General features: G+C 44.6%; 2 long non-coding RNA genes across 2 annotated transcripts in view; one reads left to right on the forward strand and one right to left on the reverse strand.

Annotated features, from left to right (window-relative positions):
* Positions 1-232: 232 nt before the first annotated feature.
* Positions 233-18,880, forward strand: part of LOC106897534 — a 29,978-nt gene continuing 11,330 nt past the window's right edge. The window contains exons 1-5 of the long non-coding RNA XR_001413783.1: positions 233-365; positions 1,695-1,813; positions 2,574-2,597; positions 7,123-7,188; positions 14,586-14,709. This is a non-coding gene — a long non-coding RNA (uncharacterized LOC106897534). The remainder of the gene's footprint in view (positions 366-1,694; positions 1,814-2,573; positions 2,598-7,122; positions 7,189-14,585; positions 14,710-18,880) is intronic.
* On the reverse strand, positions 15,932-18,005 carry LOC106897533. The gene is made up of 2 exons (XR_001413782.1): positions 17,916-18,005; positions 15,932-17,084 (listed from the first exon to the last, which is right to left on the reverse strand). It is a non-coding gene; the product is annotated as an uncharacterized LOC106897533 (long non-coding RNA).

Below are 18,880 nucleotides of genomic sequence, written 5' to 3' on the forward strand. Positions count from 1 at the left end.
GCGGGAGGGAGAGATGAGGGGACACCGCGAACCAATCAGCGAACCCCGCCACCCCAACGAACGGGCGGGAGCCGCCAATAAGGACGCGAGGAGCAAACTAGCCCCGCCTCCCTCCACCCCCTCCCGGCCACGCCCCTCACCTCAGCCGCTTGGCGCCGGGTCTCGGTTACCGGCGTGGGCGGGCGGGGAGGGAGCGGGGGGGCGGCGGGCTGCCTGCTCCGTGTGGGGAAAGGTAGGGCCGGGGCAGGGTCTTCACGGCCTCCCCGGCACCCAGGGAGCGGTAGGAGCCGGGCAGCGGCTTGTGTCCTCGGTACTAGCGCGCGGCGGAGCTTCCCTCCCTCAGGGTGTCTGTCCCCTGCCCTGAGGTGAGGAGGGGTGGGGTGAGGAGAGGTGAGGTGAGGAGAGGTGAGGTGGGATAAGGTGGGATGGGGGTGAGGAGGGGTGAGGTGAGGAGAGGTGAGGTAGGATGGGATGGGGGTGAGAAGAGGTGGGGTGAGGAGAGGTAAGGTGGGATGGGTATGAGGAGAGGTGGGATGGGTTGAAGTCATGGGTGATGGGGTAGGGAGATGTAGGATGGGATGAGGGTGAGAAGGGATAGGGTAGGGAGATGTGGGGTGAGGAGAAGTGAGGGGAGATGGGGGTGAGGAGGGGTGGGATGGGGTGAAGTAAAGGGTGATGGGGTAAGGAGATGGGGTGGGGTGGGATAAGGTGTGATGGGGTGAGGACAGAAGAGGTGAGATGAGATGGGATGGGGTGGGGTGAAGAGGGGTGAGGTGAAGCGGGATGGGATATGGATGTGTGGGATGGGCGTAGAGAGACATAGGATGGGGTGAAATTTGGTGGGATGGGTTAGGGACATGTGGGATGCGGGTAGGGAGACATGGGATGGGGTGAAGTTAGGTGGGATGGGGTAGGAACATGTGGGATGGGGGTAGGGAGACATGGGATGGGATGAAGTTAGGTGGGATGGGGTAGGGACACGTGGGATGGGGTGAAGTTAGGTGGGATGGGATGGGGTAGGGACATGTGGGATGGGGGTAGGGAGACATGGGATGGGGTGAAGTTAGGTGGGATGGGATAAGGAGATGTGGGATGGGGTGAAGTTAGGTGGGATGGGGTAGGGACATGTGGGATGGGGGTAGGGAGACATGGGATGGGATGAAGTTAGGTGGGATGGGGTAGGGACACGTGGGATGGGGTGAAGTTAGGTGGGATGGGATGGGGTAGGGACATGTGGGATGGGGGTAGGGAGACATGGGATGGGGTGAAGTTAGGTGGGATGGGATAAGGAGATGTGGGATGGGGTGAAGTTAGGTGGGATGGGGTAGGGACATGTGGGATGGGGGTAGGGAGACATGGGATGGGGTGAAGTTAGGTGGGATGGGGTGGGGAGACGGGCAGAATGGGGTGAGGTGGGATGGGGTGGGGAGACATGGAGTGGGCTGGGGTGAGATGGGATGGGGAGACATGGGATATGGGGGAGGGAGATGTGGGGTGAGAAGGTGTGAGGTGGGATACGGGGTGGGATCAGATGGGAGTGAGGAGGGGTGGGATGGGGTAGGAGAGAGGTGGGATGGAAATAGGTGGGGTGGGATGCAGAGAGAAGAGATGGGATGGACGCTCACACAGTGCCTGCACACCTTGCCATGGTTTTAGTGACAAACCTCCTAATGTCCCCCATGGTGATTTTGTAGGGGGTCTAATTCCCTCTGGGGGATGGAGGTCCCGGCCACCTCCCAGTAAGCAAACTGACCCTCGAAGTGAGCTCCATCTGGAACGGATCGAGTTGTCCTTCATTTCTTCAGACTAACAGGTGAATAAAGCGTATCTCCCCGCTCCAGAAGGTGCATTTTTAGGGCTCTTAAGGAACGCCAGGGTTACAGTGGAAAAAGGCCATGGTCATGATTTAAAAAAAAAAAAAAAAAGCAGTCATGATTTTAAAAAGAAGAGAAAGCATTCAGATGCCCCCGAGGCGTGCTTTATTAAAGGAAGGGCTATTTTCTCTCTTCCAGCTGCACATCCGAGACTGCTCAGCGTCAGAGGCTAATGCTGATTTTCTGCGGTCTCTTTGCTTTGGAATGTAATACAGAGGGATTTAATCGATAGCGCGATACAGAAATGTAAATAGGCTGCTGGAAAGACGGCTCTGAAAATCTATAGAAGATAATGGAGAACTAGAAGACTCACATATAATTATTAAATACCCTATAAAAAAACCCATGGAAGGAATAGTTCTCCATTAGATAAAAATATATAAAAAGATGTGTGCCACTTAGAGCAGCACGTTCCAATAACAGCAGAAAAAGCTGTTGTAATGATCCCACCTCATCTCTGCAAATACCTAAGAGCAATGCATTGTAGAGTGCTGTGTTTGCAACAGAAGAGTTTCTTCCTGGTCCCATTAACTAAGGGTTGTCTGACACCTTGATGCCTTAGACACCTTCCAGGCTTTCTTCTTTGGCCCTACCTTTTTAATACATAATAGGTAATGGATGGTAGTAATTATTATTACTTGTTTTTTTTTATCCTTGTGCCTAAAATATGAATCCCTGACCATGATTTTATTGCTTTAGGCACTGTGCAGAAGAGAAAGCAAGGTAAGGAACCAAAGATGTCACAATGTAAACTAATCAGGTTTTAAATCAGATGATATGCTCGTTGTTTGGATTTTTGTTTTAAGAATTAAACCTGGTAGGATATCTATTTTCCTTTGTCTCCACTTACATGCATTCCCTTTGCATGATATCGTATTTAATATTCTGAGTAGGAAGAGCATCCACCGTGCTTTTTCTGTCCCACATTTTGTGTTATACAATTTCCTTGTGTCTTCTTATCCCCATACCTCTTAACTGTGTCTTGTTCACAGTAGCCAGGCTCAAGTTTTATTATTTTTCGTGTTAGGAAAAAATATTTTCATTGTCATGAAGTTGCCCTGGCTTACACTTTCCTTGTAGTAAAATGGAAATCTCTACAGTTCTGAAAGGAAGGTAATCCATGGTCAGGAAAAAATCAGGAATGTCTAAGTCAATACTTTGGCTTTTATATGCTATGATGGGGTAAAAGACCCAAATTCCAATGTTTGCAGTAAAATGTCCTTCAAATTTGGTAATAATGAGAATGGCAACCATTGCAGGGTTGTTAATAATACCTGTTGTAAACGTTAAAGGTTTCTATTAGGAAAGATCACAAAATATGATATTATTTAGACATGGAAAAGTGGTGCTACAAAGGAAAAAGTGAGAGAACATCCTTCTTGGGATCTGCACCATTTACCCACTCAGGCCCCAGAGCTATTCAGGCCACGCAGCCGGAGTGGGCACCCTGTGCTTCCTAAATGCCGTGGGCATCGTCCCACAACCCAAGTAGCTGCAGAGTGCCAAAACCTGGAGGAAGCTGAAATTCTGGGAAGGATACCGGGGGAGGTGATAAAACAGCTGCTACTTGCTGCAGTCCTGCTCCCACAGAACCCAGTGGGAGTTTTGTTACTGGGATCTCCAAGCACAGGCTTAGCCCGTCTCATCCCAATCCTGAGCCGCTCCTTATCTTCAGTCTGCACCTGCTTCTTATCTACACATTTCATCTGTAAGCAAAAGGGGCCTCTCAAATGTGAATTTCAACATAAACAAAGTGCTGTAACCAAAAGAACTTTGCCCCCCCCCCATGTTATGCTGATTTCTGATCATCAAAACACAAACACTGACTCACTCCTGCAGCATTTGAGGGAGCTTCGGTGAGGAAGTTTTCTCTTTTCAGCAGAAATGAGTCAGTAATGGCTCCAAATCTGTAGATTCTCCAGAAGTGAACGCTGCTTCTTTTACATTTCGGCTCCCTGAGATAATCCCAGATTCTTTGGCCAGATATGGATTATGATTTCTTGCAAATGGTCGAGTCTGGAGATTAGAGTGGATAAAGCAAGTAAAATTAATGTTGACTCTATCAGCATTAGCATACCCTCAATTGTTTCTGTTGCTTTTTTAGAATATAAAAACACAGTTGGATCCATCCAGCTCTGTATCTTGTCTCCAGCAGCTAAGACTGGATGCTTAGTAAAACAGTGCAAAAATAGACTGTGTATTCTTCTCCTATTTACCTTAGAATTTTCCAGAAATTAGAGAGGTGGGGACATTTGGAACTCAGGGTTTTATCCAAGCTACTATTATTAGGAGCTACCAGTGGTCCTGTTCTCTAGGAGTTTGTCTTAACTATTTTGGAGCCCATTTGGGGGTTCTGCTTTCTACAACGTGCCGTGGTAATTCTTCACTGTGTAAAAACAATTTCAGGTCTTCTTCCTGATTGTTTTATTAAGCGTTTTTTTGTTATAGAGGCAGTAAATGAAATTTATTTTTTGATCTTCTCACCATCGTTATTTTTCAGACTCAAATTGGATTTCCCACCAGCTGTCCCTCTTTTAAGCTGATGTGGTTTTCTCTGTTTCCAGTGTGAAACTTTGTCACCGCCCTCTCTATCCTTTCTAATTTTACTAGAAAACGCTCCTTTCTTTAAAACTTTGATTCTACTAAAATGACTATTGGATTTTGCTGGATCTGGAGGAGGCAGGAGCCAAATTGGCTGGAGGACTCAGAAGAACTCTGAGTGTATGAGCAATAGAGTCCTATGACTTTGGGGGTCTCCTTGCCATCTAAGGGGGGAGCTAGTAACTCTTAACCTTCCAATTCCCCTTTTTGACCACTTCCTAGCCCCACACCAACATTTTCAGAGAGCTTTCCACTTCAGCCTCCAGATTTTTCCCCGTGTACGTTCCTTTGCACTTGTCGCCGCTGAATTTCACCCGCTGTTTTATCGCCCAGGCACTCAGTGCAGAGACAGCGTTGCCTCGACACCTCTTCAGTTCCATCCTGTACGTGTGTAGCAATTGCAAAGCAGCTCAGCTACAACATATTGCAGATGTTTAAAGAAAAAATGTGTAAAGCAAAGGTCAGCTCCTTTTCTCTTTTTTTTTTTTTTTTTTCATTTATCTACAGAACATTTTGCACAGCTCTGGGTGCAAGAAGAAAGATTAACGGTTGCACTGATTAAAACTTGGCTGCAGAAGGGGAGAGTATCCTTCACTTGCTGTAAAATTTCAGTGCCTTGCACGTGATATTCCATGAGCAGGTTGATGATGGAGCTGGGTCCTTTCCTTCTTTGGGGATTTGGGGATGCAGAGAAGCACAAGTGAACAGGGATGCTGGTTCTCTCCAAATCTGGTATGGGGGGGTCAGGCAAGTGGGGAAAACCTGTGGCAGTGCCCTGGGAAGCCCTGCACTGCCAGCCTTGCAGAGGGACACCCCCTTCACTGGGCTGGGTTGCTCCCTAAACCCTCTCTCTAGTACATCCCCGGTGTTTCTGAGCATCTTCAGGGTCAGACAAAGGTCAGACAGGAGATTTGAGTCTTTTAGAGCAAAGAGAAGAGGAATAAAGAGTGTTCGCATTTTCCATCCGCTTCTGAGAGTGAGATTTGCCTAAAAAAACCACCTCTTTTTGATTTGACATTGCAAAAATTCCGTATCTAACACAAAATAGGGCTTTGTTATCTTACAGCTTACCCTCAGTTTTGAAGACAACAAAAATGCCATGTCCCAATTTCTGGTTAAGGAATATTTTTAACCAAGACATGTTTTTTTAGCCTAGATGCATGATAGATCAAGGGGAAAAAATGGATTTCATTGACTTTTAAAAGAATCTCTGTTTCAAGAAAGAAAGGAAAAAAAAAAAAAAAAAACTCCCTAAACCCTCTCTCTAGTACATCCCCGGTGTTTCTGAGCATCTTCAGGGTCAGACAAAGGTCAGACAGGAGATTTGAGTCTTTTAGAGCAAAGAGAAGAGGAATAAAGAGTGTTCGCATTTTCCATCCGCTTCTGAGAGTGAGATTTGCCTAAAAAAACCACCTCTTTTTGATTTGACATTGCAAAAATTCCGTATCTAACACAAAATAGGGCTTTGTTATCTTACAGCTTACCCTCAGTTTTGAAGACAACAAAAATGCCATGTCCCAATTTCTGGTTAAGGAATATTTTTAACCAAGACATGTTTTTTTAGCCTAGATGCATGATAGATCAAGGGGAAAAAATGGATTTCATTGACTTTTAAAAGAATCTCTGTTTCAAGAAAGAAAGGAAAAAAAAAAAAAAAAAGCTTTTTTTGTTCTGTAACAAACACCGTCCTTAAAGTAGGATCTCAGTTCTCTCGAATCTGAAATATTACAGCCAGATTGAAATTCTCCCATTTGAATGTGGAAAGATGAGGAGGTTTTCATTTGGTTGAAATGTATTTAAGGTATTTAGGGTGATTGTTGTCACCTGTGGGCTGCCTGTTCCTGCTCAGAATGAAGTCTGTGGAAATCCCTGATGGTGCATCTACCTGCTGCCCGAGTGTCTCACCTGGTGAAGCAGAGGGGTGACAAACTGATTTCCTTGTTTCTTTACAAGGTTGTCTTTTCCTCTTGACATCCTTATCCCAACGATCTTCTCTCTGCAGAGCCTCAGACTGTTTATTTCATAACTGGTTCACTAAGGTCAAGGCCTGTGCAAGCTACCAAGCAAATTCAGAAGCAGTCTTGGAGCAGTGCTGTGGGAATCACTGATGGTGTGTCTACCTGCTGCCCGAGCTAGGAGCATCTCACCTGGTGAAGCAGAGGGGTGACAAACTGATTTCCTTGTTTCTTTACAAGGTTGTCTTTTCCTCTTGACGTCCTTATCCCAGCGATCTTCTCTCTGCAGAGCCTCAGACTGTTTATTTCATAACTGGTTCACTAAGGTCAAGGCCTGTGCAAGCTACCAAGCAAATTCAGAAGCAGTCTTGGAGGAAGAGTCAGAATTCAGCAGCATGACTGAGAAATCAGCATGACTGAGAATCAGCTCAAATTCCTCAAGAATAAGCTGCAGTTTGCTGCCATGTGTTAACAAGTAGAAGCACTTGGTTTCTAGGATTTACCCAATCGAAACACGGGGAGATAAAACATCTGGCTTGTCAAAATGATCATAAGCTCATAGAGGGAATGAGAAAGATGCCAAACAAATAAAATCCAGGAAATGAGCACAGTTTAGCCAGACCACAAGTTTAGTCTCTGAACGTACCATCTTACCTTTCTGATACACTGATCTCTATCTCTTTTTTTTTTAGAATTAAATTCTCTGGGAGGGAAGCTTCATGTATTTGAGGAAGTGCTAAGCATCAGGAGGTTATTTAGTAAGTAATTCTTACCACCTCTCCTGCTATTTCTTAGATTGGTGATGAGAATTATTAGAAGTGACTTGCCCATTGTGACCCAAATGGAAATAAAAAAAATAAAAATGCAATGAGCCATAGCTATGTGACCTCAAGCCAAACGCTTCAAACTCATGTACCTAAATATAGACACCTAAATAAATGGCCTGATTTTCAGAGGCGCTGTGCAACTCTGAGAGTTGTAGGTGCTCTGAAAAATCAAGATGCTTATTTAGGTATCGAAATGCAGACGGAGCTCCTGAATATATTATTTAATCTGCTTCTGACTGTAAACAACTAGGAAAACAAAGGTACTACAAATACTATTTTTACATGTATTAATTAGAAAGCCACAGACTGTGATCAACTGTAAGACACAATTTGCTCCTATAAAGTGAATAGTGTGGTAATTATTGTTTATTAATTGTTGAGAAGTTGTGCTAGGCAGGTTTGATGGAGAATACCATTGTACTACATTTCTTTGCCTTTTATTAATCTTTATCCGTAATTATAGAGACTGACACAGAAGGGCTTTAAAAACTGTCAGAATAAGGAGTTTTGTTTACATTGAGAGATCATCAAAAATGATTTATGTGTTTCATTCTCTTAAAAACGATCCATAGGCCCTTTGTGTTTTCTTTCTGAAGTCTTCATTCATTATTGTGACACTTTCAGGTGAGTGTTGAAGGCATAATTGGGGTATCATTGGAAGCAGAGGAGTGTGAATGAGGAGTTATTAGTCAGCACATGACACCACACACACACGTTGAGTTAATAGAAAATAAGCAGCTCGAGCAGGTGAGTAACAACTGAGACTATATTTTTGTGCCTGAGTTGTGAATAGCAGTAAAGACGCTGCCTTTTTCAACATTTCTACTAGGATATGTTTTCTTCGGACACGTTGTATTAGTATATGCTTACATACATTATTATTTCAGTTGTGAATAGCAGTAAAGACTCACACACGCTGCCTTTTTCAACACTTCTACTAGGATATGTTTTCTTCAGACACGTTATATTAGTATATGCTTACATACATTATTATTTTTATATATTACAACACTGATCTTCTAGAAATACATCAGTGATTGGCAGTTGGCCCCTAGATGGTGCCAGCGCCTTCGTGCTGCCAGCCCTTGTGCAAGGTGAACACTGGAGATGGCAACCTGGAAGCGGTCTTCGTGGCACAGCTACTCTTGGGCAGTCACAGAGTCATTGTGGCAAAGCAGCCTCTGAAGGGTGTCCTCCTTCCACATCAGCCAGAGGGAGGTCTCTACCCCTTCCTCCTGCTCTCCTTCCGAGCTCCAGAAGAGATAGCAACTCCATCCAGACGTTATGTCCTACCAAGGCACTGATCTGCCAGTCTTACCCTTGCAGTGTTGCACTCCAACTTGAAGCTTTTCAGATATTTGGCAGCCTGGATATCTGAAAATCCTGAAGGAAAGAGTAAGCTGGGCTTAGAGCTGAGCTGGGAAGGGGGAAAGGGCACTAGTGAAGTTTGCAGAGAGAATGGGAACAGTAAAGGGAAGTTGAAAGGAGAGAAGAAACAGGGCCTCTGGTCTAGGTTCTGCCCTTGGGCTGCTCCAGTGCCACCTCTGGAAGAAGCCCACTGTGCCGTGAATTCCTTACAGAAATCAGTTTGCAGAAAGAGCCTGTGCTGGAGATGTCCCATTTAGACAACCAGCCCATCAAGACATCCAGGTGGTGAGATGCTCAGAGTCCAGAAGGTGGGACAGCCCCAGCTCCCACCCTTTGCCCGGCCTCCACCTTCAACCCCTGCACAAACGGTGCCAACGCTGGCGTGTCTCTGTGTGGAGGGATAAATGTTTGTGGTCATGTGCAGATCCGAGCTGGCAGGTGTGGGCAGCTCAGGGCAGATGCTTTAGAGATTGCAGCTTCTGCTATGTTCTGTCACGTGGAGTTGGCCTGGCTTGTGGGGACGTGGAGAAGTCATTACCCAATTTGTTCCTGCAGCCCCATGTGCCTACAAGTGCAAACCCCGCGTGTCTGCAAACCCCCAAACTGGACTGCAAGGCCAGAGGCTGCAGGAAAAATTTAGCAAGGCTGAATATGTTGACATCTCCTGCTGATTCGGGTCTTTTTAGTATTTTAAAGAACAACCAGCTCATTGGGAGGAAGGCTGGCTTTTAACAGAGTGGTGCTTGATTTCAGTTGGTGGTAAGCAAAGACCAGTTGCCAGGTTGTCAGACAGTAAAACATTCTTTGGTTTATTTTTTCAGAAAAAGAAACTTCAAACCTCAGGTTTAATGCCTGAAAACACTCTTAGAATCATCCTTTTTTTATCTGTGTATTATTCCAGTTCTATAAACAGGCTTAAAATAGTAAATGCTAATACCAAGATTTGGACAGAAGAAGAGCGTCAAAGGCGGTACCTTGAGCTGTAATGAATTATTTAAAGAGCAGAGCTCCTGAGGGATCTTGCAGTGCTCGTCTGTTCATTTTAACCTGGGAGTCGCACTCGGGCAGCCGTGTCATGATACTGGAGGGCACTTGGGCAATGATGGTTTTCAGAATAGAATTGCCCAGGCCGGAAGGGACCTATCTGTTCATTTTAACCTGGGAGTCACACTCGGGCAGCCGTGTCACGATACTGAGGGCACTGGAGCAATGATGGTTTTCAGAATAGAATTGCTCAGGCTGGAAGGGACCTCCAAAGGTCATCTAGTCCGACCTCCCCGCAGCCAGCAGGGACACCCCCAACTAGACCAGGTTGCCCAGGGCCTCGTCGAGCCTCTCCTTGAATATCTCCAGGGATGGGGCCTCAACCACCTCCCTGGGCAACCTGTTCCAGTGCTCCACCACCCTCACAGTGAAGAACCCTCTCCTCATCTCCAGTCTAAATCTGTTCCCCTCCAGCTTGAAGCCATTGCCCCTCGTCCTGTCACTGCAGGCCTTTCTAAACAGGTTCTCCCCAGCCTTCCTGTAGGCTCCCTTCAGGTACTGGAAGGCTGCTATTAGGCCTCCCCGGAGCCTCCTCTTCTCCAGGCTGAACAACCCCAGCTCCCTCAGCCTGTCCTCGTAGCAGAGGTGCTCCATCCCCCTGATCATCCTTGTGGCCCTCCTCTGGACCCTCTCCATCAGGTCCATGTCCTTCTTATATTGAGGGCTCCAGACCTGCACACAATACTCCAGGTGAGGTCTGAGAAGGCCAAAGAAAAGGGCAGTGCCTTGAAGTTGCCTCTGGATCTGTGTCAGCAATAACAAAAACCAACACTGTGAACCCACTGAAACTTCCATGTGTAATAAAAGAGTTGGGTCTTGCTACGGTTGAGATCTTTGACATGAGAAGTAGTGGCAGAGCCCTGTCTGGGGGTCGGACCCCACTTTACCAGTGCAAGACCCCACTGCTAGAGGAGCCTGGGACTGCAGAGCTGAAGGGCTGCCTCCATAGAGCCTCACTTGGCTCTTATTTGGGACAGATGTTGACAGAAATCACCGATAATTCTCTCAGAGCAAGGACCCAGGAAAAAGTGAATGCCAAATCTTGCCGTTCTCTAATTACACTTTGAAAAGAACATGATCCTCCTTAGTTTTAGGCTGCTCCGGCCAGCTGTGATTGCCTAATCTGACATCTGCCTTGCGTGGGGCATTCTACCCTCAGAAAAGGTGTTTTCGGCCTTTGTAGACTACCTAAAAGTTGCTCTGTGGAAGTCAAGTGCTGGTATAGAGAATTTAGGTCTTCAGACTTTTCTGATTTATGTTTTGCAGATTTCTGAGAAGTAATCAGGTTGCCTTTCCCTCCTCTTTCCACCCCAGGAATACACATATTTTGATCAAAAGCTTCAGTTTCAGAAAAATGTGCAATTTTTTTTTTTCAGTACTATTAATATAGAAATGTAACTGCACTCCTTGGTAAAACAATTCAATTTCCTGATCTGCATTTTTACCTCATTTCAGCTGGGAATCTGCTTGTTTTCACTCCAGCCTGCTGCAGAAAGGTACAGCAAGCTCTGAAGGCCCATCCATTATTGAATTTCAGTCTCCTCAGCCTGTGCATTTCTGGGCATTCCCTTTCCCAAGCGAACCAGCTTGTCCCCAGGGCCTGGCAGGCTCAGCCATGTTTTCATCAACTTTCTGATTCAGCTCTGATCTCTCCCAAATCTGTCAGCAGCCTTTTGGAATCACAGCGAGGGCAATCACGGTGCTATCAATGGGAGATGTAGTATCAAGAATAATTTTTTTTTTTCAGTACTATTAATATAGAAATGTAACTGCACTCCTTGGTAAAACAATTCAATTTCCTGATCTGCATTTTTACCTCATTTCAGCTGGGAATCTGCTTGTTTTCACTCCAGCCTGCTGCAGAAAGGTACAGCAAGCTCTGAAGGCCCATCCATTATTGAATTTCAGTCTCCTCAGCCTGTGCATTTCTGGGCATTCCCTTTCCCAAGCGAACCAGCTTGTCCCCAGGGCCTGGCAGGCTCAGCCATGTTTTCATCAACTTTCTGATTCAGCTCTGATCTCTCCCAAATCTGTCAGCAGCCTTTTGGAATCACAGCGAGGGCAATCACGGTGCTATCAATGGGAGATGTAGTATCAAGAATGAGAAAAGTTCTCGTTTTCACATCCAAAATGCATGTTATCCCCTTCAGACATAACACCCCACTGGAGCTCGAGCCCATGACTCCTTCCTCGCTTGTCTTTTCCAAAGCTGCAAAGATTTAACAGTAATAATTGCACTGTGCTTGTATATTAAGCTTTTTCAATGCTTGTTAGTCCAATCCTCTGCGTGGTGCTGGGGAAAGATGATGTATCAATATTCTAATGCAGTAAAAGCAGTACATGAGTGACAAAGCCTGATACAACTTAGGGAAGTGAGGGTATAGATGTAGTTCCTGTCCCACAGGTGGCCTTGGAGGTCCTGCTGCTCTGTGGTGGTTGGCTTTATGAAAGGATGTTGTATTTTAACGCCACAAGAAACTTGTCCATAGCCTTTAAATTCCAAGCTTTGCATTAAAACCAAAATATTTCTGGAGAGTCTGGGGGGACAGCCGTTTCATCAGCATTTTAGAAAAGTGTGAACCAAGAGATTTAAAATATTTCTTCTGACTGTTTTGACTGTAACTCTGCAAGTAACATAATTCTGGGGTAACACAAATCTGACAGTTCCATTCAGGAAAGAAACTTATTCAAGGTCTTACAGACATCCATTGCTGGGAGCTTACAGGCTTAAGTGCTCTGATGAGAAATACTTAAAACTTTTAATTCATATAGACTTTGAAGCAGTGGGCAATTATCCTTATTACCCCAATGTATAGATGAGGAAACTGAGTCACTGAGGGATGGAGTGATTCACCCAAAAAGCACAGTGAGTCAACGGGAGAGCTGGGAATAGAGTGCAGAATTCCCTGCCTTATCCATTGGAGTCCTCAGATAATATCATTTTATAAATGCTCTGTCTTTGTAAAGACTTCAGTGCTATAATTATCTTCCCAGGACTCTCATGGAAACAAGATATTTATAACTCCATTAAGCCTTTCCTAGTAATTTTATGATCAAAGTGAAAAAAAAAAATAAAAAATAACACTGTGCCAATCAGTCGCGTGTCCAATGTCGTTCCGAATGGCTACATGATGAAAGCTCCTCTTTGGTTGGTTCAATTAAATGTTTGCTATCTTAATGCCTTCCTTGCCTCTTAATTCCCTTTCCACCGCATACCATACCGGTGGAGAGGAAGTATTTTTTTGCCATGTGATGAGCCACACATTTAGAATGTACCAAATAACTGGGAAAGATGCTCGCTGCCAATAAAGCCTACTGGCTGAGGCTATTAATGGGACCGTTTAAAAAATAAAAATGGTTTTCCTAAAAGCCCTTGATGTCTGCCAGTTTCACCTAAAACGAGCGAAACTACCTCAGTGTTTCCACCAACCCTTGTGGATCTTTCAAATTAGGACACGGATGCCAAGACTAACTGCAAACGAGGGGTCAGCAACTGAGGCATTTGGACCCTGGTTCAGCAAAACACTTAAGCATGTGCTTAAATTGAAACCCGTTCTCATTCTGCAAACCCATGTGAGGTGTTTGCATAAAGCAAAGCACACGCTTAAGCGGCGTTTTCCTTGGCAGAGCGCTTCAGCGCAGCGCAGAGCTGGGGCCTTACAATTCATTGCTTTTCGAAAGGAAGTCATTATTTTTAGCTTCCCCCTCAATGGCTGGAGCCGTATCTCGTGCTCCCCAGATAGCTATTTTCAGGAGGTGTACGTGCTAAGCCCAAACTTCTGGTTTCTGTGACACTCAGTGGCACAGAGAAGATAGGGGATGCCATTGCCAGCGTCAAGAAAGAGAGCACTTGAACTACTTGACTGCTGAGTACAGACCAGAGGGGCCTTCAGAGAGGCTCGTTAGAGGGAAGACATGAAAGAAGCTGTGATTATTCCGGGAGGTGGCTGCTGATAGGACGGGTTATCTTCTCACCCTTCTGACTGGAGAAGATTCACTTGCAGTAGGTCAACAATTTTAACTCAACATATTTTGATGAGTTTTCTGTCAAACGTTGGATTTCCGTAAGAAATACGATTTCAGGGAAAACGTTTCTACTTCACTCAAAGTGAAGTATCTAAAAAGGTTTGGCTGCAATGTGATAGTTTCTATGGGTTTTTTTTTCCCTGAAACTCTTCTTTAATATGCAATAAAATCCAAAAATTATTAAAAGAAATTTGATTTTGAAGAGTTGTGTTGCTCGTTTCTCATAAGTCTAGATTTCTTCTCTCTCGTTACGAAGACTCCTACCATTTGTTTCACTGGGAGTTACTTATCCCAATATAAATGAATAACAACAGCCCAAACCTTGGGTTTTGCTCAGATGGATCTGGCCTGTGGCACGTCTGGAGGAGAAACCATTGCATTTTCTAAGATGTTTTTTGAGGGATGCCCCACCCTTAACATCCCTACTTCATATATAAGGTAGAAATACAAAGATAGGTCAATATACTTTTTTTTTTTTTCTTTTTGGGCTAAAAATCTCCTGCTTGTGGAGAGGAGATTGTGGTGGTAGCATGAATAAAAACTTCATTCTGACTCTCCCTACTGATGTGCAGAAAAGCTTTGTGACAGCAGGGAGAGCGGGGTAATAGGGCAGATGCCCCATGGAAAGTCAGCACGGCCCTATTTAAAAGCAGACTGGACAAACACTTAAAGAAGAATAATTTAGATTTAGATACTGTTAATCCACTCCTGAGCAGGGCATCGTGATGACCTTTTAATACCCGTTTAACCCTGTCCCAGTGTGAAAGTGCTGGCTTTCCCTCTCCCAGAAGCTGCTGAATGATTGCCAGGTAGAGGACCCCATTTAGCTCTATCACTTGACCACCACATGGCTTTACTAATCCACCTCCCCTGGTTTTTTTTCTACCTAGGAAAGTATGGGAAGTGCATGGAGCTGTCATCCACCCCAGCGCCGTCACACAGTCACGGGATCCCAGAGTCAAGCCCACTCTTCTTCACCTCCTTCTTTGGTTTCTCTCTGGCTGTCAAGCACAGGTACTTCTTTCCTGCCAAAAGCCTACACTTTAATAAAAAACATGTCCTGTCTTTCAGGACAAATATTTTCATGACTGATTCTAGACTGCTAGGGAGTTGCTAAATCTGGTAGCCCCACAGAGGCAAGGCTTGATGCAGCTCCATGGCCTGGAGTGCAGCCTGCAGCATGGATTCCCAGCAGACCCGTGCTGAAACAGCACAGAAAGGACATGGACCTGTTGGAACAGGTCCAGAGGAGGTCATGAAGGTGATCCAAGGGTTGGAGCACCTCTGCTGTGAGGACAGGCTGAGAGAGTTGGGGTTGTTCAGCCTGGAGAAGAGAAGGCTCCAAGGAGACATTACACCCACTTCCAGTATCTGAAGGGGGATCCAGGAGGGATGGGGAGGGACTCTTGATCAGGGAGCGTAGGGATAGGACAAGGGGTAATGGTTTCAAACTGGAAGAGGGGAGAATGTAGTTCTCACCAGGCACGAGATCACACCATGTCTGGAAAAACTCCCAAAATGCAGAAACTACACCAGGATTGTGCTCATGTTTAGGACAGATCAGAAGCCACGGGCAGTGGTGTGTTATTAAATCCTCACTTTTAGTTGGCTTCAGGTGCCTTTTCATCATTCTAACCCAACTGATGCTGACCTTCAGGTTATACTTTCCTTTAGGGACCTTTTTAAAAAGTCAAGTTTGCTGCTACAGGGTTTTCTTTTTTTGAGCTATTTCTCTTGGGAAATAAAAAACAACCAAAACAAAACCACACATATAATCAAGTTTGCCGCTACAGGGTTTTCCTTTTTTGAGCTATCTCTCTTGGGAAAAAAAAAAACAACCAAAACAAAACCACACATATACACAAAATAAACCCAGAATTAATTAAACAGAAAAATAAAACGCAGCACACATTGGGATAAAAAGAAATCTTTGCAAAGCTACAAGATACCCGAACAGATATAGTGGACATTGCCAAATTTTAAAAGTAAAATATAAACTTTTGGGTAAAAAGGGAAACCAAGGGAATAGTTTTCAGTTCTGGAAGAGCTTCTGAAACCCCAGTTAAAGAGTGCAACTTTTGCAGAGTGAACTGCTGTGAGCTAAAGTCGAAGTTGGATGAATCATTTTTCCAGCCTTATAAATCATTAAAGTTTGTTAAATTGTTGTGTCTGTAATTGAGGTAAGCAAACCATTTAATGACTTATACAATGTGTTATTTTCCTATGGATGTTATTCCCATAGTTTTTACTGCTGATGGAAGTCCTTTTTTTTTTTTTTTTTCCTGCAAATACCTCTAAAATGATGAATAATCGTTACTTAAAAGACTAAAAATACATGTCAGCTCTTATCGTACATGAAATCTGACAGCAGTTACAGTGTTGGGATCTGAACTTATTTGACAGCTTCTTTGAACAACTTTTACTAGGATTAAATATTTTTAGATTTGTGCAATTTGTTCTATCAGTCAGTCATGTTGAAGGGAAAGTAAAAGTGTTCTAGATATTAGACAACCAGCCTAATGGATGGCAAGAGCTTTTCTTGCAATGGCTTTTTGTTAAAGCCAAATGTCATGATCAAACTTTCATTGCATATTCGTGCAAGGATTCTGAACCCTGTGGAGCAAATAAAGCTCAGGAGAAATTTTGGGTGCTCCAGTGGAACAGTGTTTCCCGTGCTTGCAATTTCTCCATTAGAAATGCTTTTAATTTCCAAAAAGTTGGCACCGCTTGTAGGCAGAGCAGGACAGATCTTCACGGAGCGACACAGGCAGTGACACACAGGCAGTGTGAGTCTGTCGTGGCTGCAGATCTGCTCCAGAGGTCTCTGCTCAGCGCTGTCCCATATTTTGTGCACCCCAGCACCAGGGAGATCTGTGGAGGTGCCACACAGCCCTGCTTTGGCCCCGGTTCAAAGGGACCTGCAGGAAGCAGAGACCTGGCCCACGGGACCTGCCTTTCTGCTGGTTCTAGCACAACTTCCACGCAGGATTTCCAAACGTAGCACCTTTTCGTCCAGAATGCCTGGTTGGTGAGTTTAGTGTATCAGGTTTGCAAAGTCTGTGAATAATTGGCCCACAAATGATGAGGAGGAGAGCTTGGTTTTGAAATACCAGGAGGTAGGCAGCCAGGTGAGGAGCACAGTTACGACTATACTGGTATGGCACACCACAACCCAGGGTATAAACAGCATTTAAAGTTTAAATGAAGAACCGTTAAGGCAGAGAACCTATCTGAAGATACAGGACAGGGACACAGCTCAGTGGTGCATCCCTCCAGAGGTGGCTGGCAAAGGAAGGTCAGTTAGAGCTGGGCAGCTTTCAGTCCCGGGATTTATACTGGATCCGGAACGGTGCCATGGGTTGCTGGGTCCCCACCAAGTGTAAAGGGCTCTGCAAAAAGAAGAAAATCAGAAGAAACATTTAAGTTAGTTCAGTTAATGGAATTATCATTGTGATATAAACATATTCTTGGAATTGTGGTCTTGGAGAACCAAGACCAAATACTGAGAGCATTTCTTGGCTTTGCTGAAGCCATTGAGTAGGGCCTTCATCATTGCTTTTTATTCCACTTGCTCTGACAGAGGATGACAATGAGATCTTAAGAAACTAATGGTTTTAAATATCTTCATCAGCATAATTGCCTGTGGGTGCAGACCCGAGTTACAACCAACTGCAGTGAGAGCTGATTGTATAACACACCATCAGCCAGGAAGAGGCAACCTTCCCCCTTATTCTGGGTGGACCTTCCACCACTACTGGAGATCAACATCTCGCGTTCTTCAAGGATACCAGAGGAATTAAGTCCTCGGAGCTTCCAACTTCCAGCCTAAAAGGGCAATCATACGAAGCCCATGCCATGCATCTGATTTCATATCTTTATAAAGTATTTGTAATTTTTGTGAGTGGCAGAAAGCAATTCTAAAATCTCTTGTAAACTTTAGGCAACGAGGAGAAAAAATAATTTCGTAGGGACGTTCCTGTACAGACAGCACAGCCCCACTGATGTTGCCGGAGCTACGCTGGCTTTTCTGAGTTAAAAGAAGATCAAGTTATTCATTGCATGTTTTATTAAAAAAACATTACATGTTTTATCAAAAATTTTGCTTCATCAGAGATAACCAAAATTGAGTATGGCTGTTCAGCTGAGTGTGATGAATGAAGGATATAAAGACGTGGAATGCTATATAAATGCATGGATTTTTTTATGCATGGATTTTTTACCTCCTTTGGTATTGCATCCAAAAGCACAAATTCATATCTGTACAGGAACAGCACAACGAACAACTGGATTTCCATGATAGCAAACCACCTGCAAGAAAAGGGAGGAAAACGTTGGCCTGAGCATCGCACGTGTATCATCACCGGGTGACAAACAAGGGGTCTTTGACACATTTTACATCCCATGCTTTAGTTCTGCCTGAAAGTTTATCATCTCCAGCAGGAAAAGATGCTGTAGCTTTGTTCAGCTTCATTACCCAGCAAAGAGCAGGAATGTTTCAGTTGCCCCTTCCCTCCGGTGAAACGTTAGCCCGACAGCATCCCTCTGACACCCTATTTTAAACCAGCCCCTTATCATTATGGGTTTTTTCCACTCTATAAACATTGATGTTCTTCTAACGCTTGCCGACTTGAAATAACTTCATCGGGGTGAGAAGACAGTCAAATATAGAAAAGGCTATATGACTAATTGTGCTATATAAAGTTATATAATTCAGCTGGGAGCCTGATGACATCAGAGTGGTTGTGACAGCGGGAGTTATTATTTAATGCGTCAGCGGCAGAATGCGGGATGAGACCCAAGGGCATGCTTTCTGCTTGGGTTTGTTTTTTTTTCTGTAACACTCTCAAGAAAGGTCTGTCTTAGTCAGTCTGGAGAAGATCTCAGCTAACTGCAGGTGAGCTCCTCTGAGCTGTACAAGAGCTTTCTGCATCCAGGCATTAGCACGTACCTCTGCCAGGTCATGGGATTACTCACTTGCAGAATACAGCCCTAAGTGTTCAATAGCTAGTTAAAATAGTAATACTACCTTGCTCTTCTACACAGTTCACAGAATCAGAATCACAGAATCTTCTAGGTTGGAAGGGACCTTAAAGATCATCTTGTCCAACCGTCAACCTAACTGACAAAAATAGACACCCACACAACAAACAAGGAGCATCATCACTAAACCAGACCTCCCAGCACT

This window comes from Calidris pugnax, unplaced genomic scaffold (genome assembly GCF_001431845.1).
Source record: "Calidris pugnax isolate Ruff unplaced genomic scaffold, ASM143184v1 scaffold276, whole genome shotgun sequence".
In the NCBI taxonomy this organism is placed as follows: domain Eukaryota; kingdom Metazoa; phylum Chordata; class Aves; order Charadriiformes; family Scolopacidae; genus Calidris; species Calidris pugnax.